This window comes from Macaca mulatta, chromosome X, assembly GCF_049350105.2.
Source record: "Macaca mulatta isolate MMU2019108-1 chromosome X, T2T-MMU8v2.0, whole genome shotgun sequence".
NCBI classification, from domain to species: Eukaryota; Metazoa; Chordata; class Mammalia; order Primates; family Cercopithecidae; genus Macaca; species Macaca mulatta.
Genome location: NC_133426.1, coordinates 87,178,014 through 87,191,433, shown reverse-complemented (window position 1 = coordinate 87,191,433; position 13,420 = coordinate 87,178,014). Strand labels below are relative to the sequence as shown.

The window sequence follows — 13,420 nt, the reverse complement described above, 5'->3', positions numbered from 1 at the left end:
ATATTTAAGTAGAAAGACAGAAAATGCCATGATAGTTTTTTTAAAAATTGAATATAATTCAAAACCTTTTTAAAAACACAAGTCAAAAAATTCTTTTTTTGGTCTAGAATATTTTATGTATGAATTTAAATTTAATACTACTATGAAATGATAAATATAATAGTAATAAAATATATGATATACAAGTAAAATATTTTGTCTTTAAAATATTCACAACACATCTGTGGAATGTGCATAAAGAAAATTTAACTCAAGGTGCTCTATGTTTTTAATACCTTCATTTTATAAATGACATACAGATCGTCTAGCCTATCAACAGGATTCTGAACATCTAATACCAATTAATGGCTAGTTGCCATAACACAGATATGAGAAATGGGATCAGTACATGGCATAACAGATGGCATTATTCCATACAGATGGTGCTTTGTGCTATATTAAGTAAATTTGTAGAACTGAGAAACATATATTTATGTTTTATGGTGCCAGTATCCTATAAATTGTGACGCAGATAAAATACAATACAGAATTTGGAGACAAAGGAGGGTGTCTTGTTGACTAAGAATATTTTTTGATAGCTACTAGACTAAAAAGTGATTTTTGGTTATGGAGCACCATCTAGAGGAAATGTAAGAAAATGTCCTTAAGCAAGAATGGAGTAAAATGAAAATCAAATTTGAAACAATCACATAAAAAAACCCTAAGGAACCAACAACTGTTAGTATTATATATAATTTTGAAGCGCTACCATCATCCAATCATCAATTATTTTTTACTTAAAAAGTAACTTTTTAAAATTATTTTTTCCATAGGTTATTGGGAGTACAGGTGGTATTTGGTTACATGAGTAAGTTCTTTAGTAGTGATTTATGAGATTTTGTTGTACCCATTGCACTGTGTATACACTGCACCCTATTTGTAGTCTTTTATGCCTCAACCCCCTTTTCACCCCTCCCCCCAAGTCCTCAAAGTCCATTATATCATTCTTCTGCCTTTATGTCCTCATACCTTACTTAGCTCCCACATATCAGTGAGAACATACGATGTTTGGTTTTCAATTTCTGAGTTACTTCACTTAGAATGATAGTTTCCAATCTCATCCAGGTCACTGCAAGTGCCATTAATTCATTTGAAAAAGTAAAGTCTTAATAGTGTTTTATATGATGGTTTATTTATAATTTCTATTTCTTTCTGAGGAGTTTTCTACAACACAGTTCTTTTTAGAAGGACGGAACTGAAAAGGACTTTAGAAATCATGTGGGCCACTTTCTTCCTTTTACAGGTGAGGAACATGAGGCTCAGAGTAGAGAAATAGCTTTCTAAGGGTCTTAATTACATTAATGATAGGACAAGGATTAAAATATAGAGAGTCCTTTCTCATTGTAACACACTACCCTTTAAACTGTATCATGCTGAATACACAGACTTTATTTTTGATTAAACAAAAGATCAACAAGACTACTGAAACTTCTCTAATCCTACTAAAATGTCTACCACAGAGTGACTATATCCTCATCCTCCTAATACAGTTTTAAAACACATCTATTTGTATGTAATGGAAATCAATCTTTTTTCCCTTCTAGTTTAGAAACCTGTTATAGCTGAATAACTGATGAGTTTTTGGTAGGTTATAACATTAAGCAACATAAAAACTGAATTGTCGAGTATAAACTGGATAAAGTTAATAACTGTTTCCCCAATTAAGAATGAGAACTTTTTGATCCACCACCCTCCACTGGTAATAATAATTAACATATAACTCATTTCTACTGGAGAATTACTGAAATGAAAGAAAGGTCGGTCCATGTGATTAGTAGAAGGTATGCTGGTTTTGTTGTCAGAGATCTGGATTTGAAACCCAAACACACCACAAGCTGCATAAATTTGGACAGGTCATTGAAGTGTCCTAAACCTCAGTGTCTTCATATGCAGAAGAATCTTTTAATAATACCAACTTCTAAGGGTTGTTATAGGAATTAAAGTGAGATAATGCCTGCAGAACCCTTAGCACGATGCATGGCTAACAAATGTTTACTTCTAATTGAAAGAAAAGCAATGCCAAGAATTAGTAAATTTCATATTAATTTCTAAAAACAAACGAAGATTTCTTGAGTATAACATTCCCTGCCTAAAAACTGACTGTTACGTGGGTCGGCGGGAGGGGTCCTCAGACCTCTGTTAAAATGCAAATATAGGGGTCCTATTTTGAATATTGGAATCAAGGTCATTGGGGTTGTTTTTAACATAAAACTGCATACCATGAATCTCAGAAGAGAGTTACAGTGGTTCTCAATCAGGGTGATTTTCTCCCCAGAGGATATTTGGCAATGTCTGGAGACACTTTTTGTTGTCCAACTTAGGTAGGGGTATGGTACAGACATCTAGTGGGAAGAGATTAGGAATGCTTCTAAACATGCTACAGTGTACAAGACAGTCCTCACCCAACATACACACACACACTAAATTATGCACCCAAAAATGTCAACTGTGACAAGGTTGAGAAACCCTGGATTAATGTATGAAAGTTATAGTTTATCAGAAACTAATAATGAATACAAGTTTGATAAATATTTGAAGCATTTGCTGTGATAGGCACTTGAACAAAATAAAAGTTTTCATCCATGAAGTCTTAAAAATCAGAATATATTATGCCATTTAATATATGGAACATATATGGAATGTTCAGGTATATGTTCCATATACCTGAAAATGTGTCCATACCACCTAGAGATATTTGTAAAGAACTTTATTGGCCTAAGACTTTCAACTGGCCATCTTGATTTTTTTTTTCATTTCTAGTTACTCTAAATAGAAACAGATTCATTATAAAACTTTAGATCACGGCCCCAGGCTTCAAGTAGCTTACAATCGAGCTGAAAAGGTAAGACATGCATTCAAGAAAGTCTACTATTCAGGAGTCCTGTCTATCTCATTCACCCCTATATCTCTTGTGCTTGGCACAGCAGCTTGGAATACAAAATAATAAACAGTCTTAAATGGAAATAAAACAACTAGGGAACAAGGTCCAAGAGTATAGGTTCAAGTAAAATATTAATAAATAATTAATGTTGTAGAATTGAGAGAAGGGAAAAATTTGTATAACTTTAGTAGTAAAAATAGGTCAGGAAAGTTTCCTTTAAAGAGGTAGATGTTAAATAAAATATAAAATTGTAGACAATATAAATATAAAAGATAATTTGAAGTTCTAACGTCTGCTTGCTTAAGTTTAGTCATTCTCCCTTAAACTCTATGGTCTAGCTAATTGATCTGAAACTATATGGTCTGAACTAATTGAATTTCTCCCCAAAACATCATGTTCTCTATGACACTTAGGTTTTTATACATGTTGTTTTTCTGTCTGGAACTGACTTTCCAACCTTATCCACCCCTTCAATCTTCTTTACGTGGTTAACTCCTACTCATCATTCAGGTCTCCACTAGATATTACAGTCTCTGGGAAATCCTCCATGAGCTCCACCAAGATTAGGTTAGGAGATTTTTTTATATTCCAATAATACTTTCTACTTCAACTGCAGCCCTTGCCACACTGTATGATAATATTCTGTTTACATGTCAGTGTTCGCCATCGGTCAATAAGCTTGCCATGTGCAGGAAATGTGCCTTGTTCACCTTTGTATTTCAAATATCTACCACATTGCCTAGCACAGAGTAAGCATTCAGGAAATGTTGTTGGATCAAAAAAATGAATAATATAGAACTAAGATGAGGAGAGATGATAGGACTATAAACATAATTTGGAAGTCATTGAATCAGAGATGGTAGCTAATGCCAAGAGACTATGAGTTATCTAGAGAAGAGAGAAAACAGAAAACAGCCAAGGGCTAAATATTCACACTTCGGTAATAACAACTAAGAAACATGAAAATAAATTAGAGTAAATAAAGAAAACAGAAGGAACAGTTGGAGATTCAGGAAGACAAATGGAATGGTATAGTATAGTAGAAACCAAAGTTGGAATTTCAAGAGGACTCTGTCCCAAGCAGCAAAACCACAGGATGGAGAAAGGTGGTTATATTTCACATTTTTTCAACAGTAGCAGTAGTAATAGAAGCCTGATTGAAGGGATTAAGGAGGAAATTAAGCTAAAAAGGCATAGAGACTTCAGTATGAGTCTTAGTCCAACTAGGAGAGAGAGAAAGAGAGAGAGACCACACAGTAATTTGAATAGAGGGAAGTTTAAGATAAAGAATGTTATATAATAACAGCAGATGAGAATAATGAGGGATTGATTAGAAAAAAGTAAGGTGACCTCTAAAGAATATAGGAATAGCAAAAATAAGGAGCAACTACTACTTCTAGGGTTGAAATAGAGTACCCAAGGAGAGCATTCCCACCCAACTCCAGCCGAGGGCTGAGATCCAGACCTTGTTGGAGTGGACACTACCATGAAAGATCAGTCACTGTGGCATTATGCTGGTGGAACTTGCTAGAAATTAATCCTTTAGGGCTTACTGGAAAATCACCCTCTAAGGATCCTGGGAAAGCTAATCATGCCAATGTGTCTCATTTGGAAGCTGTCTGCTAGAATAATGCCTGAGGGGCAAGGAGTGTCAATGGAAACTGGGAGGTGAGCACTGAAGAAGCTGCCCATGGCATAGAAGCTGGGCAATGGGGAAGCTTCCATATGCCTTAGGTGTCTTCAGGTAAAATCTCCAGTGAGAAAGACGGTAGAGAAACTGATGTCTTCGTGTGAGAGCCAGATTTTGTTGGGGTTGATAAACAGGTTTTAGGATAAAGTGAAATTTGCCTACAAAGAATCAGGGGCTTCACAAATCACCTTACTAAGAAGAAAAAGAGAAAATATAGGACAACTGAGAGTAAAATGAAGTGGGGATGTGTTGAATGAATATTTGTATCTTGAAAGGGGTAACAGAAATAAGAGACTTGCATCTTCATTGAATGGATATCGAAAATTTAAATGGAAGAAGTAATGGGATGGAACTAAAGATTACAGTCATAGAATTTTACAACTAGGAGTACACTCACTGTATAGATATTTTTTAAAAGCTTAAAAGTATTAGGTGATTTTTCCACAGTTGTACAATTAATGAAGGAGCCAGGATTAGAACAAAAGTTTTCTGACCCTCACAGTATTACTCTTTCTACTGCATCATGCTGGAAAGGGCTATTTTGAGAGAAGTAAACTACTAATTAGCTCATCAGAATTTCAAAGGATACACATAAAATGCACTTTGATGATGTTAGCTTAGGTGGGAAGCAAGGTTACTCAAACTAAGAAATTCATATCAAACACATTTGTAGAAAGATTTTAGTATTGTAATGCACTTTGAAGAAAGAGTAGGTACTTGAGGACTAGTGATTTAACTTTAACTATATCATTTAAAATGTAAAACGATAGGCTGGGCATGGTGGCTCTCACCTGTAACCCCAATACTTTTGGAGGGCAAGTCAGGAGGATTGTTTGAGCCCAGGAGTTCAAGACCAGCCTGACCAACATAGTGAGACATTTCCTCTAAAAAAATCTTTAAAAATTACTGGAGCATGATGGTGCACACTTGTAGTCCCAGCTACTTGGGATGCTGAGATTGGAGGATGGCTTGAGCCTTGGAGGTCAAGGCTGCAGTGGGCCATGATCACACTGTGCCCAGCCTGAGCATCTCTTAAAGATGAAAAACCAATGCTGTGGCCAAACTCTCTTCCTGGATGTGCAGAAGCCATCCCAAGATGAGTGGGGTTGCGAAGGAGGCCATCATGGTCCTGAAAAAAGAGCCTAAACCAGGCTTGCTAAGTCTGAATTTGGAGCAGCAGAGACTCCCATTGATGTGAGTTCCTGGAATATCACTTCCTAATTGGAGGTGAAACTCATTGAGAAGATAGATGACCACCTGACCCACCTCTACAGGCTGGCAGGCTCCAGACCTGGCTAGTCAAAAGCTTCTTGTTGACAACTGGGATTCTCCCAAGCCCAGTGACCTATGGCACCCGACAGCCTTCCCATGATCCTTCTTAACTGGAGCTTGTGCCAAAGTCACTTTCTCCAGTGTAAGACAGCTTTTTAACCACCCTAGAACTCTCTCCTAGTTGGTAGACCAAATGAAAACAATAAAACCTCTTTTTTTTTTCTGCCATAAATAATACAGACAGACAGATAGGTGATTGAATAAAAGATATATATTTTAAATAGCTTTCTTAGTGCCTAGCAATAACCAATTAAAACAACATAAATTGGTGAGAGAAGACTTCTTTCAGAGGTCTTAACAGAGCCCTGATACTTACCAGCACTGTGGCCTTGAGCAAGCCATGAAATCTCTTGGAGTCTTAATTTCCTTACCTCTACAATGAGCATAATAAATGCCTACTACACAGAATTCTTGTGAGAACTATAAATAATACATGCAAAGGTCTAGGCCAATGCTTAGCATATAATGGGTACAAAGCAACATCGATCTATCTGAATTCCAGAATAATTAACATTACTGAGTGAATTAAAATTTTAACAAGGAATATGTAGAATCTTTGTAAAGAAAACTTCACTAAAACATATAAATGTGTAATTAAGTGAATCAAGAAACATGACAGTAGCCACTGAGTGGAAAAAATGTAAATAAATAAATAAAGCAAGTGGAAAACAGAAAAAAAGCAGGGGTTGCACTCTCAATTTCAGACAAAACAGAGCTTAAACCAACAAAGATCTAAAAAGACAAAGAAGGGCATTACCTATAAAGGGTTCAATTCAACAACAAGATCCTACTATCCTAAATCTCTATGCACCCAACACAGGAGCACCCAGATTCATAGAACAAGTTTTTAGAGATCTGCAAAGAGACTTAGATTCGCATAAAATAATAGTGGGAGGCTTCAATGCCCCCACTTACATTATTAGACAGACTAAGGCAGAAAATTAACAAAGATATTCAGGACCTGAACTCAGCACCGGATCAAATGGATCTGACAGACACCTAAAGAAGTGTCCACCCAAAAACAACAGAATATACATTCTTCTCATTGCCACATGGCACATATTCAAAAACAGATCACATGATTGGATATAAAACACTGAATGACTTTTGTTTGTTTGTTTTTATTATACTTTAAGTTCTAGGGTACATGTGCACAACGTGCAGGTTTGTTACATATGTATACATGTGAAATGTTGGTGTGCTGCACCCATTAACTCGTCATTTACATTAGGTATATCTCCCAGTGCTATCCCTCCCGCCTCCCTCCACCCCACGACAGGCCCCGGTGTGTGATGTTCCCCTTCCTGTGTTAAGTGTTCTCATTGTTCAATTCCCACCTATGCATGAGAACATGCGGTGTTTGGTTTTTTGTCCTTGCAATAGTTTGCTGAGAATGATGGTTTCCAGCTTCATCCATGTCCCTACAAAGAACATGAACTCATCCTTTTTTATGGCTGCATAGTATCCCATGGTGTATATGTGCCACATTTTCTTAATCCAGTCTATCTTTGATGGACATTTGGGTTGGTTCCAAGTCTTTGCTATTGTGAACAAAACACTGAATGACTTTTGAGTAAAGAATAAAATTAGGTCAGCAATCAAGAAGTTCTTTTTTTTTTTTTTTTTTTTTTTTTTTTTATGGAGTTTCGCTCTTGTTGCCCAGGCTGGAGTGCAATGATGCAATCTCGGCTCACCGCAACCTCTGCCTCCCAGGTTCTAGCGATTCTCCTGCTTCAGCTTCCTGAGTAGCTGGGATTACAGGCATGTGCCACCACCCCCCGGCTAATTTTTATATTTTTAGTAGAGACAGGGTTTCTCCACGTTAGTCAGGCTGGTCTCAAACTCCTGACCTCAGGTGATCCGCCTGCCTTGACCTACCAAAGTGCTGAGTTTACAGGCGTGAGCCACCATGTCTGGCTAAGTTCTTAAACCACCAATGATATTCTGCATAGAACTAGAAAAAAAAAATTAATTCATGTGGAACCAAAAAAGAGCCCAAACATCAAAGGCAATTCTAACCAAAAAGAACAAAGCTGGAGGCATCATGTTACACAACTTTATATTACAGGGTTACAGTAATCAAAACAGTATGGTACTGGTGCAAGAACAGATACATAGATGAATGGAACAGAATAGAGAGCCCAGAAGTAATGACACACACCCACAATTATCTGATCTTTGACAAAGCTAACAAGAATAGGAAAAACCAAGATAGAACTCCCTATTCAATAAATGATGCTGAGATAACTGTCTAGTCATATGTAGATGACTGAAACTGGACCACTTCCTTGACTTAAATATAAAACCCAAAACTGAAAACCCTGGAAGACAACCTAGGCAATAACATGCTGGACATAGGAATGGGCAAATATTTGGTGATGAGGATGCCAAAAGCAATTACAACAAAAGCAAAAATTGACAAATGGGAACCAATTAAACTAAAGAGCTCTGCACAGCAAAAGAAACTATCAACGGAATAAAGAGACAGCCTACAGAACGGAAGAAAATTTTTGCAAATACACATCAAACAAAGGTCTAATACCCAGCAACTACAGCGAACTTAAACAAAATTACAAGAAAAAAAACATTGAAAACTAAGCAAAGGACAAGAATAGGCACTTTTCAAAAGAATACAGACATGTGGCCAACAGGCAAATGAAGAAAAGCTCAATATCACTGACAATTAGAGAAATGCAAATCAAAACCACAATGTGATACCATCTTGCACCAGGCAGAATGGCTATTACTGAAAAATAACTGGTGTGGGAGAGGTTGCAGAGAAAAAGGAATGTTTATATACTGTTGGTGGGAATAAAAATTAGTTCAGCCATTGTGGAAAGCAGTATGGCAATTACTCAAAGACCTAAATACAGAAATAACATTTGGCCCAGCAATCCTTACAACAAATATACCCAAAAGAATATAAATTGTTCTATCATAAAGACACATATACATATATGTTTATTGAAGCACTATTCACAATAGCAAAGAGAGTGAATCAACCTAAAAGCTCATCAATAGTAGACTGGATAAAGAAAATGTGGTAGATACATACCATGGAATACTATGCAGCCATAAAAGAGAACAAGATCATGTCCTTTGCAAGAACATGGATGAAGCTGGAAGCCATTTTCCTTAACAAACTAGTGCAGGAAGAGAAACCCAAATACCGCATGTTCTTACTTATGAATGGGAGTTAAATGATGAGAACTCATGGACACATAGAGGGGAACAACAAACGCTAGGGCCTATTGGAGGGTGGAAGGTGGAAAGAGGGAGAGGATCAGAAAAAAATAACTAATGGATACTAGGCTTAATACCTGGTTGATTAAATAATCTGTCCAATAAATCCCTATGACACAAGTTTACCTATATAACACAACTGCACATGTACCCCTAAACTTAAAATAACATTTTTTTAAAAAAAGAAACATGATAGTAGTCACTAAGTAGTATAAAAGTTAAATAAATAAATAAATAGAAACATGACAGGTTGAGTGCAGTGGCTCATGCCTGTAATCCCGGCACTTTGAGAGGCCCAGGTGGGAGGATCACTTGACGCCAGGAATTTGAAATGAACCTGGGCAACACAGCAAGACCCCATCTGTAAAGAAAAAAGAAACATAACATACACAGCACAACAATTGCAGTCAATATCCTCAATGTAAAATATGAGAGTGGAGAAGAAAAACATGACAAAATTTTTCTGAAGTTTCTCTGAAAAAACAAATAGAAGATAATGGCTTAAAAATGAAAAAGAGAAAAAAATCTTATGTGTGAAAGCTAGCCTTGTCAGATATTAAAATTTAATGTAACCTACAATGATTAAATTAAAATAATATTGGCACCAGATCAATGGAACAGAATAGACAGTGAAGAAACAGACCTTAGTGTAACACTTTAATAGATGGCAAAGAGAGTATAATGCAACAATTGTGAAAGTAAAGATATTTAATAAATAATGTTGGAACAACTGCTTGGCCATTTCACAAACAATCCTCTCATATCATGTAAATTCCAGCTGGATAAAAAGTAGTTAAATTTTCTTAATACAAAAAATCTAATTATAAAAATTTAAAATAGTAGAAAAAAGGTTGATTATGTAATAAATTCAGGATGAGGGGTCACTTTCTAAGTTTAGGAACACTGGGAAATAAATTATAAAATAAAACAATAGATATGATTGAATTTTATAAACTCTTCATCATTAACAACATAAATCAAATTTTAAAAAGAACAAAATTGGAAAAATTACCTGCAACAAATATTACAGAAAGGTGGCTACAGTCTTAATATATAAATAGTTCATACAAATTGATAAGAAAAATACAAAAACTCCAGTATATAAATGAATAAAGGACATAAGTAATTAGATGATTCACGGGAGATAAAACATAAATGGCTAATGAAAAAGTAACATGTTTAATTTCACTAAATCAAAGAACTTCAACTAAAAATAGACAATAGCGATTTTACCTAATCTATTAGAAACATATGCATGATGGTTTCGTGATAAAGCACTTTCACACACTACTGGAAGAAATAATAAAATTAGTGGGACACAGTGGCATACCTTGTAGTTCCAGCTACTTGAGCAGGAGGATTACTTGAGCCCAGGAATTCAGGGATGCAGTATGCTGTGATCTTGTGTGTGGATAGCCACTCCACTCCAGCCTGGGCAACATAGTGAGATCTTGTCTCTGAAAAAAATTAGTGGGGGTATAAATTAGTATATTTCTGAAAAGTAATTTGGTATTATTTTTGGAGAGCTTTTAAAAATGTTCATATTAGGCCAGGCACAGTGGCTCACACCTGTAATCCCAGCACTTTGAGAGGCCAAAGTGGGTGAATCAATTGAGGTCAGGAGTTCAAGACCAGCATGCCCAACATGGAGAAATCCCATCTCTACTAAAAAATACAAAAACTAGCCAGGTGTGGTGGTGCACCTGTAGTCTCAGCTTCTTGGGAGGCTGAGGCAGGAGAATCACTTGAACCTGGAAGGCAGAGGTTGCAGAGAGCCAACATCACACCATTGCACTCCAGCCTGGGCAACAGAGCGAGACTCCATCTCAAAAAAAAAAAAAGTTCATATTATTTAACCCAGTAATTTAAGTTTTATGGAACTATCCTAAGGACCTAATCCAAAATACAGACAAATATTAATGCATGATTATGTCTAATAGTGCTTTAGTTATTATAATAAAGGGAAATAAACCAACATAGAATATTAAGCTAAAGTAATTATAGTATGTCCAAATAATGTAATTCTTCACAGCTATTAAAACAAATTAATGAACAGTTTTTAATGACATAAGAAAACATTTATGCCATACTGTCAAATGAAATGAAAGCAGAAATCAGACAATTTTGGAAACAAATAAGGCATAATGTCAGGTTGGAAAGAAATGTGACAAAATACTAAGAGTGGTTCTTTCTGAGTGGTGAGATTTTTCTGTTTTTGTGATAGTGTTGAAATACTTATTTTTATATTAAAAGGACAAACATGTTTACTGTTAAAAATATATTTAAAAGTTCAGAATATAAAAATTGAAAAGTAATCAGAGCGCGGCTGAGCGGCCCCGCAGCCAATCCCGGAGGAGCGTCCGCCGCGCCCAGGAGTTGGGGATGTCCTACAAACCCATCGCTCCTGCCCCCAGCAGCACCCCTGGCTCCAGCACCCCTGGGCCGGGCACCCCGATCCCTACAGGAAGCGTCCCGTCGCCGTCGGGCTCAGTGCCAGGAGCCGCCGCTCCTTTTAGACCGCTGTTTAACGACTTTGGACCGCCTTCCATGGGCTACGTGCAGGCTACGTGCAGGCGATGAAGCCACCCGGCGCCCAGGGCTCCCAGAGCACCTACACGGACCTGCTGTCAGTCATAGAGGAGATGGGCAAAGAGATCCGGCCCACCTATGCTGGCAGCAAGAGCGCCATGGAGCGCCTGAAGAGAGGTATCATCCATGCTCGGGCCCTAGTCAGAGAGTGCCTGGCAGAGACACAGCGGAACGCCCGCACGTAACAGGAAGCGCCTCGGCCTCAGCGTCTGGACCTTTCCCGGCCACTGCAGAGCACCCGCTTCTCCCTGGCCTTCATCCCGAGTTGCATTAACCATCCTGGGCTTCCTGTCCTGTGTCCCTTGGTGGGTCCCCTCCAGGAACCAAGGAGCGGCTCTCACTCCAGGTGGCAGCACTAAGGACATCCCCCCACAACTCAGTGAGTCCCCATGAGTCCCACCCATGACCTGCCAACAGTGTTGCCCCCCGGAACTTTCTGTGGTCCCCACCGCTCAGCCCTTCCCAGCCCTTCTCCCACTTTGTCCCGAGCCTCCTTCTCCCCCAGCAGGGGCTCAGGCCTGGCACCTCACTGCCTTGTGTCCTGAGCCGTAGTGACTCTTTTATCATGCTGAATTCTGCCAAACTTCTAACTAATACCAATAATGCCAAACTAATACCAATACTACTCAAACCAGTTTTTAAAAAATAGAGCACAAGGGAACACTTCCAAACTCATTCTGCAAGGCCAGTAGTACCCTGATACCAAAACCAGACGAAGACACATCATAAAAAGGAAACTACAGGCTAATATCTCTGATGAATATTAATGCAAAAATCCTCAACAAAATACTAACAAACTGATTTCAACAATAAATTAGAAAGATAATTGATCATGACCAGTACCATTTATTCCTGGGATGCAAGGAGAGTTAAATATGTGCAAATCAATCAGTGTGATACATCATATCAATAGAATGAAGGATAAAAACAATCTGATCATTTTAATTGATCCTGAAAAACATTGATAAAATTCCACATCCCTTCATGTTGAATAAAAACCCTCAAAACCCTCAAAAACTAGGACTAGAAGAAATAAATGTCAACATAATAAAAGCCATATATGACAGACCCACAGCTAGTATCCTACTGAATAGAGAAAAACTGAAAGGCTTTTCTCTAAGATCTAAACATGACAATAATACCATTTTCACCACTGTTATTCAACATAGTACTGGAACTCCTAGTAAAAGCAATCAAACAAGAGAAAGACATAAAAGGCATCAAAATTGGAAAGGAAGAAGGTGGATCACTTGAGCTCAGGAGTTTGAGCCCAGCCTGGGCAACATAGTGAGACCCCCTCTCTACAAAAAATACAAACATTAGCCAGGCATGGTGGCACACACCTGTAGTCCCAGCTGCTCAGGAGGCTGAGGCAGGAGAATTGCTTGAGCCTGGGAGGTGGAGGTTTCAGTGAGTCGAGATTATGCTATTGCACTCCAGCATGGGAGACAGGAGTAAAACACTATCTCAAAAAAAAAAAAAAAAAGTACAAAAGATTTGAATAGACATTTCTCAAAGAAAACATACAAATGGCAAACAGACATGAAAATGTGCTCAACATCATGGATCATCAGAAAAATGTGAATCAAAACTACAATGAGATATCATCTTACCCCAGATAAAATGGCTTTTATCCAAAAGTCAGG

The 13,420-nt window shown here is 37.5% G+C and overlaps 1 pseudogene; it reads left to right on the top strand.

Annotated features, from left to right (window-relative positions):
- The first annotated feature begins 11,498 nt into the window (after positions 1-11,498).
- On the top strand, positions 11,499-12,170 carry LOC709054 (cyclin-dependent kinase 2-associated protein 2 pseudogene; annotated as a pseudogene).
- The last annotated feature ends 1,250 nt before the right edge of the window (positions 12,171-13,420 follow it).